Below are 27,733 nucleotides of genomic sequence, written 5' to 3'. Positions count from 1 at the left end.
AGTGTTTATTATTGGTGTATAAAAATGCCATCAATTTCTGGATGTTAATTTTGTATCCTGCTACATGCCAAATTCATTTATTAAGTCCAATAGTTTCCTGGTGGAGTCCTTAGGATTTTCTATGTACAACATCATGTCAGCTGCAAATAACGACAGTTTTACTTCCTCCTTTCCAATTTGGATGCCTTTTATATTTTCTTCTTGTCTGATTGCTGTGGCTAGGACTTCCAGCACTATGTCAAACAGGAGTGGTGAAAATGGGCATCCCTGTCTTGCTCCTATTCTTAGGGGAAATGGTTTTAGATTTTGCCCATTGAGTATGATGTTGGCTGTAGGTTTGACATATATGGCTTTTATTGTGTTAAGGAATGATTCCTCGATTCCCACTTTTCTGAGAGTTTTTATCAAGAAAGGGTGATGAATTTGTCAAATGCTTTTTTGGCACCTATTGATATGACCATGTGATTTTTATCTTTCAATTTTATGTGATATATCACATTTATTGATTTGAGAATATTGTACCAGCCTTGTATCCCTGGAACAAATCCCACTTGATCATGGTGTATGATCATTTAGTATATTGCTGGATCCGATTTGCTAATATTTTGTTGAGGATTTTAGCATATATGTTTGTTAGGGATATTGGCCTGTAACTTTCTTTCTTTGTAGTGTCTTTATTGGGTTTTGGAATTAGGATAATGTTGGCTTTGTAAAAAGAGCTTTGAAGTATTCCTGCCTCTTGAATTTTTTGGAATAGTTTGAGGAGAGCAGGTGTTATTTCGTTTTGAATGTTTGGTAAATTTATCCTATAAATCCATCTGGTCCAGGACTTTTTTATTTTGGCTGGGAGTTTTAAAATTACTGTTTCAATTTCCTCAGTTGTTATCAGCCTACTCAGGTTTTCAGATTCTTCTTGATTGAGTTTTGGGAGGTTGTATGTTTCTAGGAATTTGTCCATTTCACTCAGGGTATCCAATTTGTTGGCATAAAGTTGTTCATAGTATTTGCTTACAATCCTTTGTATTTCTGTGGTGTCTGTTGTTATATCACCACTTCTTTTATTTCTGATTTTATTTATTTGGGTCCTCTCTCTTTGTTGCTTGATGAACCTGGCTAGGGGTTCAACAGTCTTATTTATCTTTTCAAAGTACCAGCTCTTGGATTCATTGATCTTTTGTACTGTTTTTCTATGTCATTTATTTCCACTCTGATCTTTATTATTTCCTTCCTTTTAGTTCCTCTGGGCTTTTATTGCTGTTCTCTTTCTAATTCACTTAGTTGTAGAGTTAGATAGTTTATTAGTGCTTTTTCTTGTTTCTTAAGGTAGGCCTGAAATGCTATGAACTTTCCTCTTAGGTCTGCTTTCACAGTGTCCCATAGGTTTTGCCTGGTTGTGTATTCATTTTCATTTGTTTCCAAGAAGTTTTTAATTTCTTGCTTAATCTTATTGGTAACACATTAATTGTTTAAAACATTCTATTTAGCCTCCATTAATTTGAGTGTTTTGAGTTTTTTTTTTAAGTGTAGTTGATTTCTAACTTCACATCATTGTGATCCCAGATGATGCTTGGTATTATGTCCATCTTCTTGAATTTGTATATACTTGTTTTGTTCCCTAATGTGTGGTCTATCTTTGAGAATGTTCCACGTGCACTTCAGAAGAATGTATATTCTGTTGCTTTGGGGTGAATGTTCTGTAAATATCAGTTAGATTCATCTGATCTAGTGTGTCACTTAAGGCCTGTTTCCTTGTTGATTTTTTTGGAGGTGTCTTGAAGATCTATCCAGTGGTGTCAGTAGGGGTGTTAAAGTTCCCTACTATAACTGTATTGCTGTTAATATTTCTCTTAAAGTTCATCAAGAGTTTTTTTTCTTTAATGAACTTGGATGTTCCTATATTGGGTGAATATATGTTTACAAGTGTTATAGTTTCTTGTTGAATCATTCCTGTTAGTAATATGTAGTGGCTTTCTTTGTCTCTTGTTATGGCCTTTGTTTTGAAGTCTATTTTGTCTGATATTAGTATTGCTACCCCAGCTTTTTTTTTTCCTTTCCATTTGTATGGAATACATTTTCCCACCCTTTCACTCTCAATCTGTGTCTATCTTTTGTTCTGAGGTGTGTCTCTTGTAGACAGTATATATAGTGGTCATGTTTTCTTATTCAGTTAGTCACCCTATTGCTTTTGACTAGAGCATTTAAGGTTATCATTGATAGGTTTTTTTTTATTGCCCTTGTTATTTTCTTTATGCTGATGATTCTCTCTCTCTCCTTTTCTTCGTCTTCTTAAAGCAGTCTCTTTAACCTTTCTTGTATTGCTGGTTTAGTGGTAATGTACTCCTTTTACTTTTTGTTTGTCTGGAAAACTTTTTATTTCACTGTCTATTTTTAGCCTTGCTGGAAACAGTGGTATTGGATTTAGGCCCTTGATTTTCATTACTTTGATTACTTCCTGTCACTCCCTCCTGGCCTGAAGTGTTTCTATTGAGAAGTCAGCCAACATTCTAATAGGGGCTTCTTTGTAGGTAATTTTATCTCTCTCTTGCAGCCTTTAAGATTCTTTCTTTGCCTTTAACATTTATCATTTTGACTATGTTGTGTCTAGGTGTGGGTCTCTTTGGGTTCATCTTGATTGGGATTCTCTGTGCCTCCTGAACTTGTGTGACATTTTCCTTCATCATGTTGGGGAAGTTTTCTATCATTATTTATTTAAACAGGTTCTCTGTTCCTTGTTCACCTTTTCCCCTTCTGCAATTCCTATAATGTGGATGTTGTTATGTTTCATGTTGTCCTGAGCTCCCTTAAGCTATCTTCTTGCTTTTTAATTCTTTTTTCTATTTGCTGCTCTAATTAGGTATTTACTTCTACCTTGTCTTCCAAATCACTGATTCAATTCTCTGTTTCATCCAGTCTACTTTTAATACCAACCAGTGTGTTCTTGATGTCAGATATAGAATTCTTCATTTCTGTCTGGTTCTTGTTCATGGCCTCTATTTCCTTTTTTATGGCTGTTCTAATTTTCACTAATTTCCTTAAGCATGTTTATTGCTTTGAACTCTATATCTGACAGTTTGCTTGTTTTTGCTTAATTTAATTTAGTTATTTTTTTCTGGAGATTCCTTCTTTTCATTCATTTGGGTGTTATTTCTTTGTCTCCTCATTTTAGCTGTCTCTCTGTATTTGCTTCTATATATTAGAAAGAACTGCCATGCCTTCCAGTCTTTGTGGGATGGCCTTATGAAGAAAGTGTCTTGAGGCATGCAATGGTGCAAACTCTTTGTTCACCTGAGCTGAATGCTCTAACAATGCCCGTTGTGTGCATTATTTGGGCTCTACTGTTGTAATTGGGACTTGATTGTTGATGTCCCAATTGTGGGAGAGATCTCCCCTTCGACTTACCATAGTGAGGTTCAACCCCAATGTCATTGTGCCAGCTGTTATACAGGTGTCACATTCTCTCCCTTACTCCAGTCCTGCTAGCTGCCATGTTCAGATCTTCTATTTTCATTTTGATGGTGGTTTCTTTTGCTGTGCAGGAGCTTGTTAGCTTGATATAATCCCATTTATTTATTTTTTCCTTGTTTTCCTTGCCCTAGGAGATATATCAACACAAATATTGCTATGAGCAATGCTTGAGATTTTATTGCCTAAGTTTTCTTCTAGAATTTCTATGATTTTGTGCCTTACAGTTGTGTTTTTTCCATTTTGAGTTTATTCTTTTGTGTGCTGTAAGTTGGCTGTCCAGTTGCAATATTTGCATGTACCTGCCCAATTTTCCCAACACCATTTATTGAAGAGATGGAATCTACACCATTGTATGCTCTTGCCTTCTTTGTCAAATACCAAGTGACCATAAACACATGGGTTTACTTCTGGGCTATTTGTTCTGTTCCATTGATCTATGTGCCCGTTTTTATGCCTATACCAGGCTGTTTTGATTACAATGGCCTTACAATATTAGGTATTGTGATTCCTTCAACTTTGTCCTTCTTTCTCAAAATTGCTGAGACTATATAAGGTCCTTTTGTTTTTATATTAATTTTTGGAATATTTGTGCTACATCTGTGAAATATGCCATTGGTATATATATTTTAAATTTTGTTTTATTGATTAAAATATTACAAAGAGTAGTACATATGTCTCCTTTTTCTCCCCACTTGACCTTCCCCCAGGCTCCCCTATCACCCATTGTCTTGTGTCCATTGGTTATGCTTATATGCATGCATACAAGTCCTTTGGTTGATCTCTTACCCGTCCCCCCCCCCCCCCCAATCCTCCATGGCCTTCCTGCTGTATTTTGACAGTCTGTTCAATGCTGCTCTGCCTCTGTATCTATTTTTGTTCATCAGTTTATAATGGTCTTTATTATCATTAAATGAGTAAGATCATGTGGTATTTTTCCTTCATTGACTGGCTTATTTCACTTAGCATAATGCTCTCCAGTTCCATCCATGCTGTTGCAAATGGTAAGAATTCCTTCTTTTTTACAGCAGGATAGTATTCCATTGTGTAGATGTACCACAGTTTTCTAATCCATTCATCTGTTGATGGGCACTTAGGCTGTTTCCAAATCTTAGCTATAGTAAATTATGCTGATATTAAAATAGGGATGCATATATCCTTTCTGATTGGTGTTTCTGGTTTCTTGGGATATATTCCTAGAAGTGGGATCAGGGGGTCAAATGGGAGTTCCATTTTTAACTTTTTGAGGAAACTCCATACTGTCTTCCATAGTGGCTGCACCAGTCTGCATTCCCACCAGCAGTGCACGAGTGTTCCTTTTTCTCTGCATTCTCTCCAGCACTTGTCGTTTGATGATGATAGCCATTCTGACAGGTGTGAGATGGCACCTTATTGTTGTTTTGATTTGCATCTCTTGGATGGTTAGTTACTTTGAGCATGTTTTCATATGTCTCTTGGCTTTCTGAATGTCCTCTTTTGAAAAGTGTCTATTTAGGTCCTTTGCCCATTTTTTGATTGGATTGTTTATCTTCCTTTTGTTAAATTGCATGAGTTCCCTATAAATGTTGGAGATTAACCCTTATCAGTGATAACATTGGCAAATACGTTCTCCCATGCAGTGGGATTTCTTGTTGTTTTGTTGATGGTTTCTTGTGCTGTGCAGAAGCGTTTTACTTTGATGTAGTCCCATTTGTTTATTTTCTCCTTAGTTTCCATTGCCCTAGGAGCTGTATTGTTAAATATATTGCTATGACATATGTCTGATGTTTTGCTGCCTATGGCTTCTTCTAAGATTTTTATGGTTTCCCGTCCTACATTTAAGTCCTTTATCCATTTTGAGTTTATTTTTGTGTATGGTGTAAGTTGGTGGTCTAGTTCCATTTTTTTTGCAAGTATCTGTCCAATTTTCCCAACACCATTTATTGAAGAGACTGTCTTGACTCCATTGTATAGTCTTGCCTCCTTTGTCAAATATTAGTTGAGCATACTGGCTTGGGTCAATTTCTGGGTTCTCTGTTTTGTTCCACTGGTCTATATGTCTGTTCTGGTGCCAGTACCAGGCAGTTTTGAGAACAATGGCTTTGTAGTATAGCTTGATATATGGTATTATGATCCCTCCAACTTTGTTCTTTCTCAAGATTGCTGCAACTATTTGGGGTCTTTTTTAAAAATTCCAGATGAATTTTTGGAGAATTTGTTCTAGGTCTTTGAAGTGTACTGTTGGTATTTTAGTGGGGATTGCATTGAATTTATAGATTGCTTTGGGTATTCTGGACATTTTAATGGTGTTGATTCAACCAATCCATAAACATGGTATATTCTTCCATTTGCTCATGTCTTCCTCTATCTCTTTTTTCAGCGTTCTGAAATCTTCTGAGTACAGGTCCTTTATCAAGTTTATTCCTAGGTATCTTAATTTTTCTGTTGCAATGGTAAATGGGATTTCTTGGAAGATAAATAACCCGGTTAAAAAATGGGCAAATGACCTAAATAGACACTTTTTGAAAGAGGACATTTAGAAAGCCAAGACACATATGTAAACATGCTCAAAGTCACTAATCTTCTGAGAGATGCCACTCAAAATGACAAGGAGGTACCACATCACCCCTGTCAGAATGGCTATCATCAACAAATCAACAAATGATAAGTGCTGGAGAGGATGTGGAGAAAAAGGAACCCTTTTTCACTGCTGGTAAAGTACCGACTGGTGCAGCCACTGTGGAGAACAGTATGGCGTTTCTTCAAAAAATTAAAAATGGAACTGCCATTTGACCCAGTAATACTACATCTAGCAATATATCCCAAGAAAACAGAAACACCAATCAGAAAGGATATATGCACCCCTGTGTTCATAGCAGCACAATTTACAATAGCTAAGATTTGAAAACAGGTCAAATGCCCATCAGCAGATGAGTGGATAAAAAACTGTGGTACATCTACACAATGGAATACTATGCTATAAAAAAGAAGGAATTCTTACCATTTGCAACAGCATTATGCTAAGTGAAGTAAGCCAGTCAGTGAAAGAAAAATACCACATGATCACACTCATCCTATCTAATAATAGCCAAACATGGTAATTGACCGTACCTTCGCTACGCCTCCTATGGGCTAATCAGCACAATATGCGAATTAACCACCAACAAAGATGGTGGCTAATTTGCATACTGCAGGCAGGGCCAGACAGCATGAACTGCCAGTGTGCTGCCATCCAGGGCAGGCTGGCCTCTCTGGGATCCCATCAGCGGGTCCTGGGGTGGCAAGGCACGCCCACCCCAGAAATCCCCAGCAGCCGGCTGTGCCTTGCTGCCCTGGGACCCGAGATTGGTGGGTCCCAGGGCGGCAAGGCATGCCCGCCCCAGAAGCCACAGAGGCCGCTTGATATGGTAGTAACTCTATCAGTAAGCACTCTGAAAGTCAGTGGCATAAATGCATCAATTAAAGACAGATTATGAGGGTGAATCAAAAACAAAACCCACTTTAAATATAAAGACACATATAGATTAAAAGTAAATGAATTAAGCTGCAGCCGGTTTTGCTCAGTGAATAGAGCATTAGCCCATGGACTGAAGGGTCTCAGGTTCGATTCCAGTCAAGGGCATGTACCTCAGTTGCTGGCTTGATCCCCAGTCCCTATCAAAGCATGTGCAGGAGGCAACCAATCAATGTGTCTCTCCCTTTCCCTTCACTCTCTCTAAAATTTAATGGAAAATATCCTTGGGTGAAGATTAACAAAAACAAAGTAAATGGATTAAGTAACATTAAAGAGATTATAAAAAAATATATTTCAATTTTTTTTAGTTGTATAATGGTTATGTTTAAATTATTAACACCTAAGAAATTGGGTGAAGGGTACATATAATATGCTGTAGTATTTTATAGTTTTTTTACATGTATGAGATTTCAAATTAAAATATTAAAAAATTAAAAAATCAATAAAGTATTAATTGAAATGTGTATGCATTACATGAAAAATCTAATTGCTTCTAGCATAATTTATTAAATTGTGCTAAAATTTACAAGGGTTCAATTAAAAAATATCTTAATTCTAAATGATATAATACAACATATATAATAGTGTAGTTATAAAAGCACTTATCTGAAAATAAAAATTTAAAGAAGTGAATTTAAAGGGATTAGCCAAAGAAAATATATGCACAACCCATGGATACAGACAACAGTATGGTGATGGCCAGAGAGAAGTGGGGGGCAAGAGCTGGGTAGAAGGGGCAAAGGGGGGGGAAATAGGGACATCCTATATAATAATAATAAAAGGCTAATATGCACATTGACTGAACAGCAGAATGACTGGTTGCTATGATGCTCACTGGCCACCAGGGGGCAGACACTCAATGCAGGAGCTGCCCCCTGGTGGTCAGTGCACTTCCATAGGGGGTGCACCACTCAGCCAGAAGCTGGCTCATGGCTGGCCAGCACAGTGGTGGTGGCAGGAGCCTCTCCCACCTCTGTGGCGGCACTAAGAATGTCCAACTAACGGTTTAGACCCGATCCCTTGGGGGCCTAAGCCTTTAGTCGGACATCCCCTGAGGACTCCCTGGCTGCCAGAAGGATGTCTGACTGCCAGCTTAGGCCTGACCCCCGGGAAGTGGGCCTAAGTTGACAGGTGGACATCCCCCAAGGGGTCCTGGATTGTGAATGGGCGCAGGCCGGGCTGAGGGACCCTGCCCCCATGTGCACAAATTTTTGTGCACCGGGCCTCTAGTTTATGGATAATAAAAAACATAAACTGATGAACAAAAATAGATACAGAGCCAGAGAAGCATCGAACAGACTGTCAAACTACAGCGGAAAGGCTGGGGAGGATTGGAGGGGAGGTAATAGATCAACTGAAAGACTTGTATGCATGCATATAAACATAACCAATGGATGCAAGACACTGGAAGGGGAGTGAGGGCATGTGCCGGGGGGTAGGTGAGGCTGGGGGAAGGTCAATTGGAAAAAAAAAGGAGACATATGTACTACTACTTGTAATACTTTAAACAATAAAAACAAAACAAAACAAAAAAAACATTTTTACATAATGAGCAGAGGAACTAAATAGAAATTCTCCAAACAGTACATTCAAATGGCCAAGAGACATATGAAAAAATGCTCAACATCACTAATCCTCAGAGAGAGGCAAATTTAAAAAAATCACAAAGATTATAAAACATAGTTACAAACCAGTATGGAAGTATGCAAATATTTCAATAAAAGAATGACTTCATCTTATGCTTTTATTCAGAGACAAACTGTTTATTACAATATACTAGAAAGAGTGGGAAAACTTTATTTTTTATTTTTTATTATTATTATTTTTTTATTATTATTAGTTAAGGTATTACAAATGTGTCCTCATCCCCCCCATTAACCCCCAACCTCCCCCACACACACAAACTCATGCTCCCATCCCCCCGTTGTCCATGTCCATTGGTTTGGCTTATATACATGTATACAAGTCCTTCTGTTGATCTCTTCCCCTTACCCCCGCCCTCCCCTACTTTCCTTCTGGGGATTGATAGCCTGATCGCTGTTTCTCAGTCTTTGGGTCTGTCCCTTTTCATCAGTCTATGTTGTTCTCTATAATCCACAAATGAGTGAGATCATGTAGTATTTATCTTTCTCTGACTGGCTTATTTCACTTAGCATAATGCTCTCCAGTTCCATCCATGCTGTTGCAAAAGGCAAGAGTTCCTTTTTTTTTTTTACCGCAGCATAGTATTCCATTGTGTATATGTACCACAGTTTTCTAATGAGTGGGAAAACTTTAAATGCTTCCTTTCAACTTTGCCAATACAATATTTTTGATAAAGCAAAAACAAAAAACCAAAAACAACAATGAGGTATCACCTCATACATGCCAGAATGGCTACCACCAATAAGTCAACAAAATCAAGTGCTGGTGAGGATGTGGAGAAAAGGGAAACCTAGTGCACTGCTGATGGAAATACATACTGGTGGCAGCCACTACTGAAAATAGTAAGGAATTTACTAAAAAAAAAAAAAATTACTTTTTGATCCAGCAATACCAAGTATAAGAATATATCCTAAGAAGCCAGAGACACTGGTCAGAAAGAATGTATGGACCCCAATGTTCCTAGCAGCTTTATTTACAATAGTTAAGATCTGGAAACAGGCCACGTGACCATCAGTCGATGATTGGATAAAAAAATCAGTGGGACATTTACACACTTGAATACTATGCAGGTGTAAAAAAAAAAAAGTCTTAACCTTTGAGACAGCATGAAGGGACTTGGAATGCATTATGCTAAGTGAAATAAGCCAGTCAAAGACAAATATCACATGATATCTCATTTATATGTGGAATATAATAAAAATAAACTGATGAACAAAATAGAGCCAGACATGGAAACATGCAAACACTGAGGATTCTCAGAGGGAAGTGGCAGGGGATAGAAAGAGATCCACCAAAGACTTTATATGCGTATATACATAACCCAGGACACAGACAATAGTGCAGTGAAAGTGTGGGGAGGGGTTGAGAATGCGCTGAGACAGTCAATGGGTGGGGGAAGGGGACATTTCTAAAACTTTCAATAATAAAGATAAATGAAAAAAGGGGGCCAGCAAAGATGGCTACACTCTAACAGAAGGCTGAGTGCCCTTGCTTCCAGCCTTGGACTGGATTTACAGTTACAATACTGCACAATCAGCTTGGAAAAACAAGAGAAACATAGCGGATTGGACATATTTTCACTAAGGAGCACTGAAAAAACAACATAGGAACTGTGAGAAGGGGAGTCATGGAAAGGGGAAGCTCCCCTGGAGCTGGTGCTCAGCTGAGGGGCTGGGGAAATAGTGGCTGCAACTCTCCTCCCCTGGGGAGTGTGGCTGGCATCCAAATGCAGGGATCTCACACCCTGAGCAATGGAGAGGGAAGGAGGGTAGAGGGATACAGGGGAACAGTCTGCCTGCGAGATGGGGTCATACCTTCCACGTGAAAGAATGCACCTAATGGCAGCAACCCTGGCAGGAGAGATCACTTTGGGCACTGACTGCTGGAAAGGCTGTGCCATGGTGTGTAGCTGCACCCAGCAGTGATCTAAAGGGAACTCCTGCTGTCCTGTAAGGCATTGTATGGAGTCCCAGAAAGTATCTAAACTGGGTGGTTCAGCAAAGGGAAAGGGGGCCCTCCCACCACCACAGAGACTGGAGCTGCTGGCAGGGCGGAGTGGGGAATTTTGATTGGCACGGCAGAGAGGTGAGGTTTCCAGTGGAGTGGAGAACCTTGTCCCCAGCCAACTACACTGAGATCAGCTGTGTGGGAGACCTTCATGGGGCTCTTTGTAATACCTCCTGCTTGGACTGTAGGCACAAGAGCTCCAGGTCCTTGCAAAGCAGGCTGTCTGTGGTTCATTTCTCTCTATGCTTTTATGTTTGGACAGGACCCCAAGGCATCCACCAGGAAGGCTGACTGAGGAGATGACCAGCAGGAGCTGGACTTTGTGCCTGCAATATGGAGAGTGAGCCAAGTGCTCAATGAGTTCAGCCGGCCAGAACTGGGAGAGGAGGGGTGGAGCATGTCTACCTCTCCTGTAGGCTAGGAGGATCTCCCAACAGGAAGGCACGGGATCAGCTCTTTGAAGTCCCAGACCCACCCTTTGGGCACAGTTTGATGGGGAAAGGGAGAACAGCTCAATGGAGGACATTCCAAAAGTAAGATCCCCTGGACTATTACTTGGGACCAGGCAGTAGGCAGCGGGCTCACAGGTGTCTCTTTTGATCAATCCCAGTGAGCCTAGCCAGTTGAAACTGTCCATACAGAGAAGGCAGTCGGCTGCATTCAAGCTGAACCTGCATCAGCCCATATTAGGGGTAATAGAGTTGGAGGATAGGTAGAGACAGAGGAGTTAGCTTTGGAGATTAATTTCCCCTGAGTGAGTGCCTGATGGGGAGGTCTCTAAGTAAGGGGTCCACTAGCCCTACCTACACACTCGCCTGACTCTACCCTAAAGACTGTCTTCAACAGACCCTGGAGAAAGTCAGGCAACCACAGGGGGGTGGGGGGGGTGGTGGAGTGCCGGGAGCCGGTCCATCCTTGCTGTTTCAAGGGACCTGGCATATATGGCATACGGTTCTAAATATGTTTGCTCACCTTCTTGGCACTGTGTTTTAACCAAGGTCACCTCTCCGAGAAAGGTTGAATCCCCAGGTAGGGATTTTCCCCTGAAGTTAGGGAGGGAATAAAACCCCTCAACTAAGTGCCAGGCGGGTAATTAATCCCTTTAACTACGAACAATCATGCTTAAACTACATAATCTTTTCTCCCTGGAATGGAGATAAGAAACGCCCTAACCTTTGTAATAGAGATTGATAGGATTGAATCAACTGGTATAAATACAGTTGTAACAAGACAGAAAGACTCAGAACTTAGAACAGAATCAAGAAGACAGAACCTACACGGAGCCTAGAGACAGAAGAACTTCGCTGGAGAGAGCATGCCGGAGGATGCTGGAGAGGGACTGGCCTCGGAGCCTAGAGACAGAGCCTAGCGGGAGAACATGGCAAGGGATCCTGGACTGAACCTGACTACAGAGATTGGCAGGAGAACCTGACTGGAACCTGGACACTGAACCTGACTGGAGAGCCTGGACAGAACCTGGCTGGAGAACCTAGCGAGGGAACATGGCTACAGAACCTCGCTGGAGATCCGAAGCAGAACCTCTCTGGAGATCCGGGCTAGAGATCCTGGCTAGGTTGCTGATCAACTGAACGCTGTCTCCGTGTCATTCCTTCTTCGCCGACTCCGTCCACACCTTTGGGGACCCCTGGACCTGCTGGGGCTGGACCCCGGCAGTGGAGTAGCTGACAGGTGTAGGTGGTCCATAGAGAAGCTCAGAGTGGCCAGCTACAAAAGGACACTCAGAGCCAAACTTGGACAGCTTGTGACATTGGCTGACACAAAAGTACTGCCCAGGAGGCCTGAAATCAGCAAGCAACAGTGAGCTTCAGACATCATATGCTGCCCAGCCCAACTTCACTTGGCTGGCATTTCTTTTGCTAGTTTAGTTTAGTTTTGCTTGTTTCTTTTGTTATAGTTTTTGTTCTTTTTTTCAATATCTTCTTTGATATTCTCTACTTTATCACTTTGATGTTTTTATTATAAAGTTTATTGTTTTTCTCTCTTGTTTCTTCCATATCTCTTATTGGCCTCCTTCTTTATCTTTTTTTCCTCTTTTCCCCCTTTCAATTTTTCATTTTTTCTATTGCTTTACCTTTCTTTTTCTTCTTGATACCCTTGCATAATTTTTCTTTTTTGCTCTGTCTTCTTGTCTTTTATTTTGATTTTTAAAAATTACTTGCCTATTCCTACTCTTTACTCTTATTGTTTGATTTCCTTATTTTGATTCATTTCAGAATCTTTGGTCTTCCCTTTTTATCTCCCAGTAGCTTCTTTTATTATTATTATTATTATTATTATTATTATTATTATTTAAGCAATAATATCATTTTCTCTTTTTGGCTTAGTATTTGTCTTCTCTCTTCTCTTTCCCAATTCTCTTTTCTTGTGTTGTTTTAACTGTGATTTTCAGTACATGTTGTATGTTCCAGTTTGTTTGCTTTTGGTTTGTTTTTGTTTTACCCTGTCAGCACCTATACAACAGCTCACACAATGTGGTAGCAGCCGAGTCTCACAGTTAACGAGCCTGAAAGGAGTGTACTCTCACCAAAGGGACAACAGGAATTTAGACCCAATCTCAACAGAAGAGGCCAAATAACCCACAAACGGGACATGCTTAGTGCATATAGATCAAAGCCAAAGGAAAATGCATTTCTAGGTTCCACAGGACATTCACTCTAAAAGCCCACCCCAAAGATAGGGAGTCATAGCAAATATATCAATACACAGAAACAAACACAAAGAGACAACTAAATGAGAGACCAAGAGTCAACCCCCAAATTAAAGAAAAGGGGAAATCACCAAAGAAAGACCTAGATGAAATGGAGGTAAGCAAATTATCAGACATAGATTTCAGAATAATGGTTATAAAGATGCTCAATGAAGTTAGAATTATAAGAAACTTAATGGAAACTTCCAGGGACTTAGTGGAAATTACAAGGAACTTAGTAAAAGCTACATTAGCATGAAAAAAGATATAGATATTATGAATAAGAACCAGACAGATATGAGGAATATTATAGCTGACATTAAGAATGCCCTGGAAGTATTTAAAAGCAGACTCAATGAAGCAGAGGATCAAATAATTACATAAGAAAATAAGGTAGAAAAAACACCCTCAATTACAGCAGCCAAAAGAAAAAAATACTTAAAAAGCACAAGGACAATTTAAGGGAACTGTGGGACAACATAAAATGAAACAGCATCTGCATCATAGGGGTACCAGAGCAAGGCTTGGAGAACCTGTTGGAAGAAATAATTACAGAAATCTTTCCTAAAATGGTGAAGAAAAAAGACACACAAGTTCAGGAAGTCCAGAGGGTACCAATCAAGAAGAACCCAAAGAGACCCACTCCAAGACACATCATAATTAAAATGACAAACATTAAGGACAAAGAGAGAATCTTAAGGGCTAAATGAGAGAGAGAGAGTTAGAGACCTAAAAGGGAACCTCCATAAGGCTGTCAGCTATTTTCTCAACAGAAAGACTACAAGCCAGAATAAAATGGCATGAAGTATTTAAAGTAATGAGAAGCAAGCATCTGAAACCAGGGCTATTATCTCCAGCAAGACTATCATTCAAAATAGATGGTGAAATAAAGGCCTTCCCAGACAAAAAAGAAGGCTAAAAGAGTTTATTACCAACCAAACCAGCATTGCAAAGATGAGAGTTTTACTTCCTCCTTTCTTATTTTTTTTTCTTCTTGTCTGATCACTGTGGCTAAGACTTCTAGTACTATGTTGAATAAAAGTGGTAAAAGCAGACAATCCTGTCTTGTTTCTGTTCTTGTGGGGATGTTTGCAAAGAATGTTAAAGGGACTAGTGCAATAATAATAAGAAATATGGAAAGAGAGAAATATAGGCATAAAGAATAAAAATGGCAATAAATACATACCGATCAATAATAATTTTAAATGTAAATGGATTAAATGCTCCAATAAAAAGACATAGGATAGCTGAATAAGAAAACGTGACCCACATATAGAGTCTACAAGGGATGTATCTCAATACAAAAGACTCACAGAGAATTACAGGGAAGGAAGAGAAAAAAATGTTATATGCATATGAAAATAAAAATAAAAAAGGCAGGGAGAGAGAAACCAAGATGGCGGCATAGGTAAACACTGGAGTTTGCTGCCTCGAACAACCACTTCAAAAATACAACTAAAAGACTGAATGGACATCATCCAGAACCACAGGAAGGCTGGCTGAGTGGAAATTCCACAACTAGAAGGAAAGAGAAAAGCATACCGAGACTCAGAGGAGGTGCAGTGCTGAAGTCAAATACTAAGGTGCAGAGTGCATGCAGAGAGAGCTGGCGGCTGAGGGCGTGGTTGTCATTTTCAATCAGGAGGGAGTCTCAGTCTCTGAGCTCCAGTTCCAGGCGAGTCTCTGGGGACCCAGACTCATACGGGAGAAGTGGGACTGTCTGACATCGGTCGGAACTTGAGGGCAGCTTTCTCTCGGAGGGGCATGCAGCGATTGCCCAGACACTGAGAAGCAGAGCCTCTGAGAGCAGCCATAACTGCTAGCCCCGCCCTGTTGATCCCCTGGGACCCACCCCGCCCAAGCCCTGCAGGGAGGCTTTTGCTGGATAGCCTAAGGCAGAGGCTAGATTAGCACCTCCCTAGAGATCCAGGAGCCAATGTACCCAAAAGTCAGAGTGGGACCATCCAGTTTGCAGCTCCGTGGAACCATAAAGGACACACTCAGGAGGCAGACTCAGTGAGCACCAAAGTCCCATTGAAGCAAGTCTTGCCCCAGAAGGGTGTCTCCAGCACAGAAGTTCTCCCACTGCAGACAGAGCTGATTCTCATAGCCAATTGGCCTGGAGGTCAATTCTTCCTAGTGATACCTACAACAATCAAGGCTTAACTACAACAAGACTGTGCACAAAGCCCACAAAGGGGTGCAACAAGAGTGTCCTCCTCAGGTAATTGGGGAGGCTGAACCACTGGGCCCTAGAGGACACTTAGCACAGAAAACCACTTTATCAACACAGGGAAGCATAAAAAATGCGGAGACAAAGAAAAAGGACACAAATGACAAAAATGGAAGAAAGCAAACTACTGGATATAGAGTTCAAAACCACACTTAAAGGCTTTTCAAGAATTTTTAGAAACTGCCAATAAACTTAATGAAACCTACAAGAAGTCTAATGAGACCCTCGAGGTTGTGATAAAGGATCAACTAGAAATTAAGCATGCACTGACTGAAATAAAGAATATTATACAGAATACCAACAGCAGACTAGAGGATTGCAAGAATCAAGTCAATGATTTGAAATACGAAGAAGCAAAAAACACCCAACCGGAAAAGCAAAATGAAAAAAGAATCCAAAAATACATAGATAGTGTAAGGAGCCTCTGGGACAGCTTCAAGCGTACCAACATCCAAATTATAGGGGTGCCAGAAGATGAGAGAGAGCAAGATATTGAAAACCTATTTGAAGAAATAATGACAGAAAACTTCCCCCACCTGGTGAAAGAAATAGACTTACAAGTCCAGGAAGCGCAGAGAACCCCAAACAAAAGGGATCCAAAGAGAACCACACCAAGACACATCATAATTAAAATGCCAAGAGAAAAAGACAAAGAGAGAATCTTAAAAGCAGCAAGAGTATAAAAGTCAGCTACCTACAAGGGAGTACCCATACGACTGTCAGCTGATTTCTCAACAGAAACTTTGCAGGCTGGAAGGGAGTGGCAAGAAATATTCAAAGTGATGAATGCCAAGAACCTACAACCAAGATTACTTTATCCAGCAAAGCTATCATTCAGAATTGAAGGTCAGATAAAGAGCTTCACAGATAAGAAAAAGCTAAAGGAGTTCATCACCACCAAACCAGTATTATATGAAATTCTGAAAGGTATCCTTTAAGAAGAGGAAGAAGAAGAAAAAGGTAAAGATACAAATTATGAACAACAAGTACATATCTATCAACAAGTGAATCTAAAAATCAAGTGAATAAAAAATCGGATAAACAGAATAAACTGGTGAATTTAACAGAATCAGGGGCATAGAAAGGGAGTGGACTGACAATTTTTGGGGGGAACGGGGTGTGGTGTTGCAGGAAGAGACTGTACAAAAATCATACACCTATAGATGAGGACAGTGGAGGGTGGGGCGTAAGGGCAGAGTGTGGGGTGAGAACCGGGTGGAGGGGAGCTATGGGGGGAAAAAAGAGGAACAACTGTAATAATCTGAATAAAGATTTAATTAAAAAAATCAAATTTTCTGCAAATTTATTATTATATTATTATTACTAGAGGCCTATTGCAGGAAGGTTCCTGCAAGAATATGGCTTCCTGTGGCCGGAGTGAAGCAGAGAAGGGAGCAAAACCCGCTGAGGCGGGCTTTACTCCTGCCTCCGCCACCCCGCTTGCTTCCCTCCTGCCTCCGCTGTCCTACTTGCTTCTCCGCAGCTTTGCTCCCTTCTGCAGCACTTGGCTTCCTTCTACATTGTCTTGTCTTCGCTCCATGCCTGCATATGCAAATTAACCACCATCTTTGTTGGGTTAATTTGCATACTCATCTGATTGGCTGGTGGGTGTAGCAGAGTGAAACCAATTTGCATGTTTCTCTTTTATTAGTGTAGATTATTTTCTTCTCATTCTCTTTCTTCTTATCCACTCATCCTCTTTCTACTTCCTCTATACTGAACTGATGTACTCCCCATATTCATCCAATTCTTTTTTTTAATATTGCTTAAAGTATTACAAAGGGTATTACATATGTCTCCTTCTTTTCCTCGCCCTTGACAATCCCCTGGCCTCCCCTACCCCCCAGTGTCTTATGTCCATTGGTTATGCTTATAGGCATGCATATAAGTCCTTTGGTTGATGCAATTCTTAACCTTATTTTCTGTATATAAGCTCAGCCTCTACAGATTCTGCCCCCACCCTCTTTGCCGGGTGTTTGATGTTTGCATTTTTTTGGTTTACCTGTTCTGTGATGTTTTCTCCACATATATATATATTTTCCCCTTTTTCTTTTCTTTTATCTTTTTTTCTCTCTTTGACATCATTTGTAATCACTTTTCTCTCCCTTAATTCTCTTTTCTCAGGTGATCACTAATATTGGGGTTATCGATGTCATGAATACATTCGTGTTTTGTTCCCTTTGTGTCGTGTCTTGTCAAGGTGAATTTTATCCTGTCCAGCCAATATGCTAGAGAGTGAGCAATATAACCAGACACCTGGAGAGGAAACTCCATCCTGAATGGGTCAATAATACCCCAAACCCAACTACAGAGACAGGAAGAAGGCGGCAGTGAGGGAGAGAGCGTGAGTGAGGAAGGGAGCAAAGGAGGAATGTGTGGTCGTGGTGTGTGTGTGTGTGTGTGTGTGTGTGTGTGTGTGTGTGTGTGTGTGAGTGAGGCACAGTTAGATCCCACAGGACCTTCGGGGGTCGGCTAACTGGGCTTCCCTAACTAGGCAGCCTATGCTACCGTTGAAAATGGCACCAGGAGGCCTGCTCTTCCTCAGAGGCCTCACCTTTTTGGAGGGGAGAGCTGCTGTAACTTGGAGCCCAGCCTCACCTCCACCCAGGGTGCCCTCAGATAACTCCTGGGACTCTACAGCCATCCCCACCAGGGACCTGCTACCTCGGCTGTGGTCTCACAGTCACCAGGTCTCCAGCAACCCAGGGCACAGGCTCCTGTGAGTTCTGAATTGCGCTTCCCTCTGACTGGCACAACGCTTTAGCCCAGGGCTCTGCGACCACGTGAGCAGAAGACATGTGAGCAGCCTGTGCCTGTCCAAGGAGCAGCAGCCCCATGAGCAGCCTTCCCCAGGCCAAAGAGCAGCAGCCTTACGTGGCCTGTCCCTGCCCAAGGAACAGCAGCTGAGTGAGCGACCTGCTCCTCCAACCAAGGAGCAGCAACCACGTGAGCAGCCCGCTCCTGTCTGAGGAGCAGAAGCTGCACCAGCAGCCTGAACACAACTGAGGAGCGGCATACCTGCGCAGTCCACCCCTATCTGAGGAGCAGCAGCTGTGTGCAGCCCTCATCCTGCACCCATCCGAGGAGCAGCAGCTGTGCGAGCAACAAGCTCCCGTCCAAGGAGCAGTAGCCACACAAGCAGCCTGCCACCATCCGAGGAGCAGCAACTCTGTGAACAGCCTACCCCCGTCTGAGAAACAGCAGCTCCGCGAGCAGCCTGCCCCCATTCAAGGAGCAGCAGCCGCCCGAGCAGCCCACCTCAGTCCGAAGAGCAGTAACCACATGAGCAGACTGCCGACATATAAGGAGCAGCAGCCCTGTGCAGCCCACACCCATCGGAGGAGCAACAGTTGTGTGAGTGGCCTGCCCCTGTCTGAGGAGCAGCAGCTGCATGTGCAGCTCACTTGCATCCAAGGAGCAGCAGCCACGAGAGTAGCACACCCCGTCCAAGAAGCAGCAGCTGCGCAAGCAGCCCACCCCCATTCGAGGAGCATCAGTCTCCTGAGCAGCCCACCCTGGTCCGAGGAGCAGCAGCCACATGAGCAGACTGCCACATCCAAGGAGCAGCAGCCCTGTGCAGTCTGCACTGTTATGAAGAGCAGCAGCCACATGCAACCCGCACCCGTCTGATGGGCAGCAGCTGGGTGAGCGGTCTGCCCCCGTCCAAGGAGCAGCAGTCCTGTGAGCAACATATCCCTGTCAAAGGAGCAGGAGCCTCATGAGCAGTCTGCTTGGACAAGGAGCAGTAGCTGCGTGCAGCCCACCCCCGTCTGAGGAGCAGCAGCCACATGATCATCCCACCCCTGCTCGAGGAGCAGCAGCTGTGTGAGCAGCCTCCCCCAAACAGCCAGAGGAGTCACCACTGCTGTGAACAGCATCCACCAGAGGAGCCACTGCCAAGTGAGGAGCAGCTGCTACCACAACTGCCCGAGGAGCAACCGCAGCCTGAGGAGCCACTGCCACCCAATGAGCAGCCACTGAACAACTCAACCTCTAGATATGTCGGTGAGATAAAAAATGGGTAGACAAAGAAAAGCCACGCCCCCCAAAAAAGAAAAGAAAAGGACTCACCAGAAAAGCATCTAAGTGAAACAGTGGCTTGCAATATTTCAGAAGAAGAATTCATAAAAAGGATCACACAGTTCATAAACTGGAGGGATGAAAAAAAAGCAACAAGTTATGTAAGAATCAAGAAGAAATGAAGAGCCCTAAGTTGTTTGGCTCAGTGGATAGAGCATCGGCCTGCGGACTGAAGGGTCCCGGGTTTGATTTCAGTCAAGGGCATGTACCTTGGTTGCGGGCAACATCCCCAGTGGGGGTGTGCAGGAGGCCGCTGATTGATGTTTCTCTCTCATCGATGTTTCTAACTCTCTATCCCTCTCCCTTCCTTTCTGTAAAAATATCAATAAAATATATTTTAAAATAAGAAGAAATGAAGAGTGATATAGCTGCAATAAAAAAAACACCATGGAAAGTTTCAAGAGTAGACTAGGAGAAGCGGAGGACCAAATTAGCGAATTAGAAGACAGGGAAGCAAAACATACCTAAACTTAACTGCAATTGGAGAAAAAAATTAAAACACAGGAGGAGAGCCTAAGGGAGCTATGGAACAACATGAAACGAAGCAACATACGAATAACAGGGGTGCCAGAGCAACAGGAAGAGGAACAAAGGTTAGAAAATGTATTTGAAGAAATAATGTCAGAAAACTTCCCTGAGGTGGGGAAGAAAAAAAATCACACAAGCACAGAGAGTCACAAATAAGATGAACTGGAAAGGACCCCCACTAAGACACATCATAATTATGGTGTTAAATGTTCAGGACAAAGAGAGAAAAGGCTGCAAGAGAGAGACAGAAAGTTACGTACAAGGGATCTCCCATTAGATTATCAAATGATTTCTCAACAGAAACATATCAGGCCAGAAAAGAACGGATGGAAATTTACAAAGTGATGCAAAGCAAAGGACTGAATCCAAGAATACTCTATCCAGCAGGCTATCATTCAAAATTGAAAGGGAAATAAGAAGCTTGCCAGATAAAAAAAGGCTAAGGGAGTTTATCAACATCAAGCCAGCAATGAAAGAAATGCTAAAGGGACTAGTGTAAAAAGAACAAATAAAAAGCTCAGAAAGAAAACAGGCACAACAAAATAGAAATGGCTATAAACAAGTACCTTTCAATAATAACTTTAAATGTAAATGGACTAAATGCTCCAATCAAAACACATCGAGTGGCTGAATGGATAAAAAAACATGACCCATACATTTGCTGTCTACAAGAGACCCACCTCAGAAGAAGGGACTCACACAGACTGAAAGTGAAGGGATGGAAAAATATCTTTCAGGCAAATGGAAATGAAAAAAAAGCTGGGGTAGCAATACTTATATCGGACAAAATAGACCTCAAAGTGAAGGCCATCACAAGAGAAAAGGAAGGACACTTCATAATACTAAAGGGATCAATACAACAAGAGGCTATAACCCTGATAAACATATATGCACCCAATGCAGGAGCACCCAAATACATAAAAAACTCCTGGAAGATATCAAGGGAGAGATCGACAACAATACAATCATAGTAGGGGACTTTAATACACCACTGACATCACTGGATAAATCCGCTAGACAAACAATCAGCAAAGAAACACCAATCCTAAATGACTCACTAGTTCAGATGGACTTAATTGACATCTTCAGAACATTTCACCCCAAAGCCACGGAATATACATTCTTCTCAAGTGCTCACGGGACATTTTCAAAAATAGACCACATATTGGGTCACAAACAAAGTCTCCCCAAATTCAAGAAGATTGAAATCATACCAAGCATCTTCTCAGACCACAATGACATAATATTAGAAATAAACTACAATAAAAACAACCCAAAATACTCAAACACTTGGAAGCTGAATAGCATGTTATTAAATATTGATTGGGTTACCAATGAGATCAAAGAAGAAATTACAAACATCCTGGAAACTAATGACAATGAAAACACAACAATCCAAAACCCATGGGACGCAATGAAAGCAATCATGAGAAGGAAGTTTATAGCTCTACAGGCCTATCTCAAAAAACAAGAAAAAATGGGAGTAAATCATCTAAATCTACATCTCAAAGAATTAGAAAGAGAGCAACAAGAAAAACCCAGAGTGAGCAGAAGGAAGGAGATAATAAAGATTAGAGCAGAAATAAATGACATAGAGACCAAAAAAACAATACATAAAATCAATGAAACCAAGAGCTGGTTCTTTGAAAGGATAAACAAGATTGACAAACCTCTAGCCAGGCTCACCAAGAGGCAAAGTCAGAAATGATAGAGGTGAAATAACAACAGACACCACAGAAATACAAATTATTGTTAAAAAATTCTATGGACAACTCTACTCCAACACACTAGACAACCTGGAGGAAATGGACGTATTCCTAGAAAAATACAACATTCCAAAACTCAATCAGGAAGAATTTAAAAATATCAATAGGCCAGTAACGATGGAAGAAATTGAAGCAGTCATCAAAAAGCTTCCAGCAAACAAAAGCCCAGGACCAGACGGTTTCACAGGGGAGTTTTACCAAATATTCAAGGAAAAACTAAAACCTATCCTCCTCAGACTACTACAAAAAACTCCAAGAGGAAGGAACACTTCCACGCTCATTCTATGAAGACAGCATCACCCTAATACCAAAACCAGACAAAGACAACACCGTGAAAGAAAATTACAGGCCAATATCCCTCATGAACATAAATGCCAAAATCCGTAAATGCCAAAATCCTCAACAAAATCTTAGCAAATTGGATCCAGCTGTATACATCAGAAAGATCATACACCATGACGAAGTAGGAATTATCCCAGAGATGCAAGGATGGTACAATATCCGAAAATCAATAAATGTGATACATCACATAAACAAATTGAAAGAAAAAAACCACACAGTCATATCAATTGATGCAGAAAACGCATTTGACAAAATCCAACATCCATTTTTGATAAAAACTCTCAGCAAGGTGGGAGTAGAAGGATCATACCTCAACATAATAAAAGCCATATATGACAAACCCATAGCCAACATCATACTCAATGGACTAAAACTAACAGCATTTCCCCTAAGAACAGGAACAAGACAGAGATGCCCACTCTCACCACTCCTGTTCGACATAGTACTGGAAGTATTAGCCATTTTAATTAGATAAGAAGAAGAAATAAATAACATCCAAATTGGAAAGGAAGTAAAACTGTCCTTATTCACAGATGACATGATATTATACATAAAAAATCCTAAAGACTCCATAAAAAAACTATTAGACTTAATATATGAATTTGGCAATGTAGCAGAATACAAAGCTAATGCCAAGAAACCTATGGCATTTCTATACACCAGTAGTGAACTTACAGAAAGAGAGACTAAAAAAACAATCCCATTTACCATCGCACCAAAAAAATTAAAATACCTAGGAATAAACTGAACTAAAGAGGTAAAAGACTCAGAAAACTATAGGACATTGAAAAAAGAGATAGAGGAAGACATAAACAGATGGAAGAACATACCATGTTCTTGGATTGGTAGAATCAACATCACTAAAATGTCCATACTACCCAAAGCAATCTATAAATTCAACACACTTCCCATTAAAATACCAATGGCATATTTCACAGACATAGAACAAACTCTCCAAAAATTCATCTGGAATAAAAAAAGACCTCGAATAGCTGCAGCGATCCTGAGAAAGAACAAAGTAGATGGGATCTCAATACCAGATATCAAGTGGCTGTTTTACAAAGCCACTGTTCTCAAAACTGCCTGATACTGGCACAAGAACAGATATAGATCAATGGAATAGAATAGAGAGCCCAGAAATCGGCCCGAACCAATATGCTCAATTAATATTTGACAAAGGAGGCAAGAACATACAATGGAGTCAAGATAGTCTCTTCAATAAATGATGTTGGGAAAATTGGACAGATACATACAAAACAATGAAACTAGACCACCAACTTAGAGCATACACAAAAATAAACTCAAAATGGATAAAGGATTAAATATATGGCGGGAAACCATAAAAATACTAGAAGAATCCAAAGGCAACAAAATCTCAGACATATGCCAAATCAACTTCTTCACTGATACAGCTCCTAGGGCATTGGAAACTAAAGAGAAAATAAACAAATGGGACTACATCAAAATTAAAAGCTTCTGCACAGCAAAAGAAACCATCAACAAAACAAAAAGAAAGCCCACTGCATGGGAGAACATATTTTCCAATGTTATCACCGATAAGGGTTTAATTTCCAACATTTATAGGGAACTCATACAACTTAACAAAAGGAAGATAAACAATCCAATCAAAAAATGGGCAAAGGACCTAAATAGACACTTTTCAAAAGAGGACATTCAGAAAGCCAAGAGACATATGAAAACATGCTCAAAGTCAATAATCATCTGAGAGATGCAAATCAAAACAACAATGAGGTACCATCTCACACCTGTCAGAATGGCTATCATCAACAAATCAACAAACGACAAGTGCTGGAGAGGATGCGGAGAATAATGAACACTTGTGCACTGCTGGTGTGAATGCAGACTGGTGCAGCCACTATGGAAGACAGTATAGAGTTTCCTCAAAAAACTAAGAATGGAACTCCCAGGTGACCCCGTGATCCAACTTCTAGGTATATATCCCAAGATAACAGAAACACCGATCAGAAAGGATATATGCACCCCTATGTTCATAGCAGCACAATTCACCATAGCTAAGATCTGGAAACAGCCTAAGTGCCCATCAGTAGATGAATGGATTAGAAAACTGTGGTACATCTACATGATGGAATACTATGCTGCTATAAAAAAGAAGGAATTCTTGCCATTTGCACTAGCATGGATGGAACTGGAGAGCATTATGCTAAGTGAAATAAGCCAGTCAATGAAGGAAAAATACCACATGATCTCACTCATTTATGGATAATAAAGACCATTATAAACTTTTGAACAAAAATAGATACAGAGGCAGAGCAGCCTCGAACAGACTGTCAAACTACAGTGGGAAGGCCGGGGAGTGTTGGTGGGCAGGGGGTGGGAGGTAAGAGATTAACCGAAGGACTTGTATGCATGCATATGAGCATAACCAATGTACATAAGACAGTGGGGAGTAGGGGAGGCCAGGGGATTCTCAAGGGAGGGAAAAAGGAGCCATATGTAATAATCTTTGTAATACTTTAAGCAATAAAACAATTACAAAAATAAACAATCCAATAAAAAGACATTGAGTGGCTGAATGGATAAAAAACATGGATCATATATATGCTATCTACAAGAGACCCACCTCAGAATAAAGGACTCATACAGAATGAAAGTGAAGGATGGAAAAATATCTTTCAGGCAAATGGAAATGAAAAAAAAAAAGCTGGGTTGGCAATACTTATATCTGGTAAAATAAACCACAAAGTGAAGGCCATAACAAGAGAAAAGGAAGGCCACTTCATAATACTAAAGGGATGGATACAACAAGAGGATAAAACACTGATAAACATAAATGCAACCAATGCAGGAGCACCCACATACAAAAAAAAAAACAAACAAACCACCACAAACTCCTGGAAATTATCAAGGGAGAGCTCGACAACAATACAATCATAGTAGGGGACTTTAATACACCACTGACAGCACTGGATAAATCCTCTAGACTAAAATTAGCAATGAAACAGCAATCCTAAATGACTCACTAGATCAAACGGACTTAATTGACATCTTCAGAACATTTCACCCCGAAGCCAAAGAATATATGTTCTTCTCAAGTGCACATGGGACATTTTAAAAAATAGACCACATATTGGGTCACAAACAGAGTTTCCCCAAATTCAAGAAGATAGAAATCATATCAAGTTTCTTTTTAGACCATAATAGCATAACATTAGAAATAAACTGACGAAAGTTCCAGGGGGGAGAACCAAGATGGCGGCATAGGTTAACGCCGGAGTTTGCTGCTTTGAACAACTACTTCAAAAGTGAAACCAAAAAACGGAAGGGACATCACCCAGAACCACAGGAACGCTGGCTGAGTGGAAGTCCTACAACTAGGAGGAAAGAGAAACGCATACGGACACTCAGAGGAGGCGCGGTGCTGAGGTCAAGTTCTGAGGTGCGGAGTGCGTGGAGCAGGCTGGCGGCGGAGGGCGCGGTTGTTGTTTTCAATCGGGAGGGAGTCGCAGACTCTGAGCACCAGATCCGGGCGAGTCTTTAGGGACCCAGACTCAAACGGGAGAAGCGGGACTGTCTGGCTTCGGTCAGAGCGAGTGCAGCTTTCTCTCCGAGCTTTGCAGCGCGTGCTGGGACTCAGAGAGGCAGAGCCCCTTGGGACAGGACTGAGAGCCGCCATAACTGCTCTCTCCGGCCCACCCTGTTGATCCTGTGCGACCTGCCCCGCCCAAGCCCTGCACAGAGGCATTTGCCGGATAGCCTCAGGCAAAGGCATTTGCCGGATAGCCTCAGGCAAAGGCTAGATTAGCACCTCCCTAGAGGACAGAAGTTCTCTCACTGCTGACACAGCTGATTCTCATAGCCACTTGGCCTGGAGGTCAAACCCTCCCTGGAATTAGCTACAACAATCAAGATTTATCTATAAGACTGCGAACAAAGACCACTAGGGGGTGCACCAAGGAAGCATAACAAAATGCGCAGACAAAGAAACAGGACAAAATTGTCAATGGAAGAAATAGAGTTCAGAACCACACTTTTAAGGTCTCTCAAGAACTGTTTAGAAGCTGCCGATAAACTTAATGAGATCTACACGAAAACTAATAAGACCCTCGATCTTATATTGGGGAACCAACTAGAAATTAAGCACACACAGACTGAAATAACGAATATTATACAGACGCCCGACAGCAGACCAGAGGAGCGCAAGAATCAAGTCAATGATTTGAAATGCGAGGAAGCAAAAAACATCCAACCGGAAAAGCAAAATGAAAAAAGAATCCAAAAATGCGAGGATAGTGTAAGGAGCCTCTGGGACAGCTTCAAGCGTACCAACATCAGAATTATAGGGGTGCCAGAAGATGAGAGAGAGCAAGATATTGAAAACCTATTTGAAGAAATAATGACAGAAAACTTCCCCCACCTGGTGAAAGAAATGGACTTACAGGTCCAAGAAGCGCGGAGAACCCCAAACAAAAGGAATCCAAAGAGGACCACACCAAGACACATCATAATTAAAATGCCAAGAGCAAAAGATAAAGAGAGAATCTTAAAAACAGCAAGAGAAAGAAACTCAGTTACCTACAAGGGAGTACCCATACGACTGTCAGCTGATTTCTCAACAGAAACCATGCAGGCCAGAAGAGAGTGGCAAGAAATATTCAGAGTGATGAATACCAAGAACCTACAACCAAGATTACTTTATCCAGCAAAGCTATCATTCAGAATTGAAGGTCAGATAAAGAGCTTCACAGATAAGGAAAAGCTAAAGGAGTTCATCACCACCAAACCAGGATTATATGAAATGCTGAAAGGTATCCTTTAAGAAGAGGAAGAGGAAGAAAAAGGTAAAGATACAAATTATGAACAACAAATATGCATCTATCAACAAGTGAATCTAAGAATCAAGTGAATAAATAATCTGATGAACAGAATGAACTGTTGATTATAATAGAATCAGGGACATAGAAAGGGAATGGACTGACTATTCTTGGGCGGGAAAGGGGTGTGGGAGATGTGGGAAGAGACTGGACAAAAATCGTGCACCTATGGATGAGGACAGTGGGTGGGGAGTGAGGGCGGAGGGTGGGGCGGGAACTGGGAGGAGGGGAGTTATGGGGGGGGGGAAAAGGAACAAATGTAATAATCTGAACAATAAAGATTTCATTAAAAAAAAAGAAATAAACTGACAATAAATCAATCCAAAAAATTCAAACATTTGAAAGCTGAATAGCATGCTATTAAACAATGACTGCGTTACCAAAGAGATCAAAGAAGAAATTAAAAACATCCTGGAAAGTAATGACAACAAAAACACAACAATCCAAAATCTATGGGACACAATGAAAGCAGTCCTGAGAGGGAAGTTTATAGCTCTATCTCAAAAAAACCAACAAAAAAATGGTAGTAAATCATCAAACTTTACAACTTAAAGAATTAGAAAGAGAGCAACAAGAAAAGCCCAGAATGAGCAGAAGGAAGGAGATAATAAAGATCAG

At 41.0% G+C, this 27,733-nt stretch overlaps 1 protein-coding gene across 1 annotated transcript in view; it reads right to left on the bottom strand.

The window, feature by feature from the left end:
• LOC132232635 (phospholipid-transporting ATPase ABCA3-like) overlaps positions 1–27,733 on the bottom strand; it is a 323,040-nt gene that overhangs the window by 78,804 nt on the left and 216,503 nt on the right. The window lies entirely within an intron of this gene.

This window comes from Myotis daubentonii, chromosome 4, assembly GCF_963259705.1.
Source record: "Myotis daubentonii chromosome 4, mMyoDau2.1, whole genome shotgun sequence".
NCBI classification, from domain to species: domain Eukaryota; kingdom Metazoa; phylum Chordata; class Mammalia; order Chiroptera; family Vespertilionidae; genus Myotis; species Myotis daubentonii.
The sequence above is the reverse complement of the archived record's forward strand: the minus strand, read 5'-3'. Positions and strand labels throughout refer to the sequence as shown.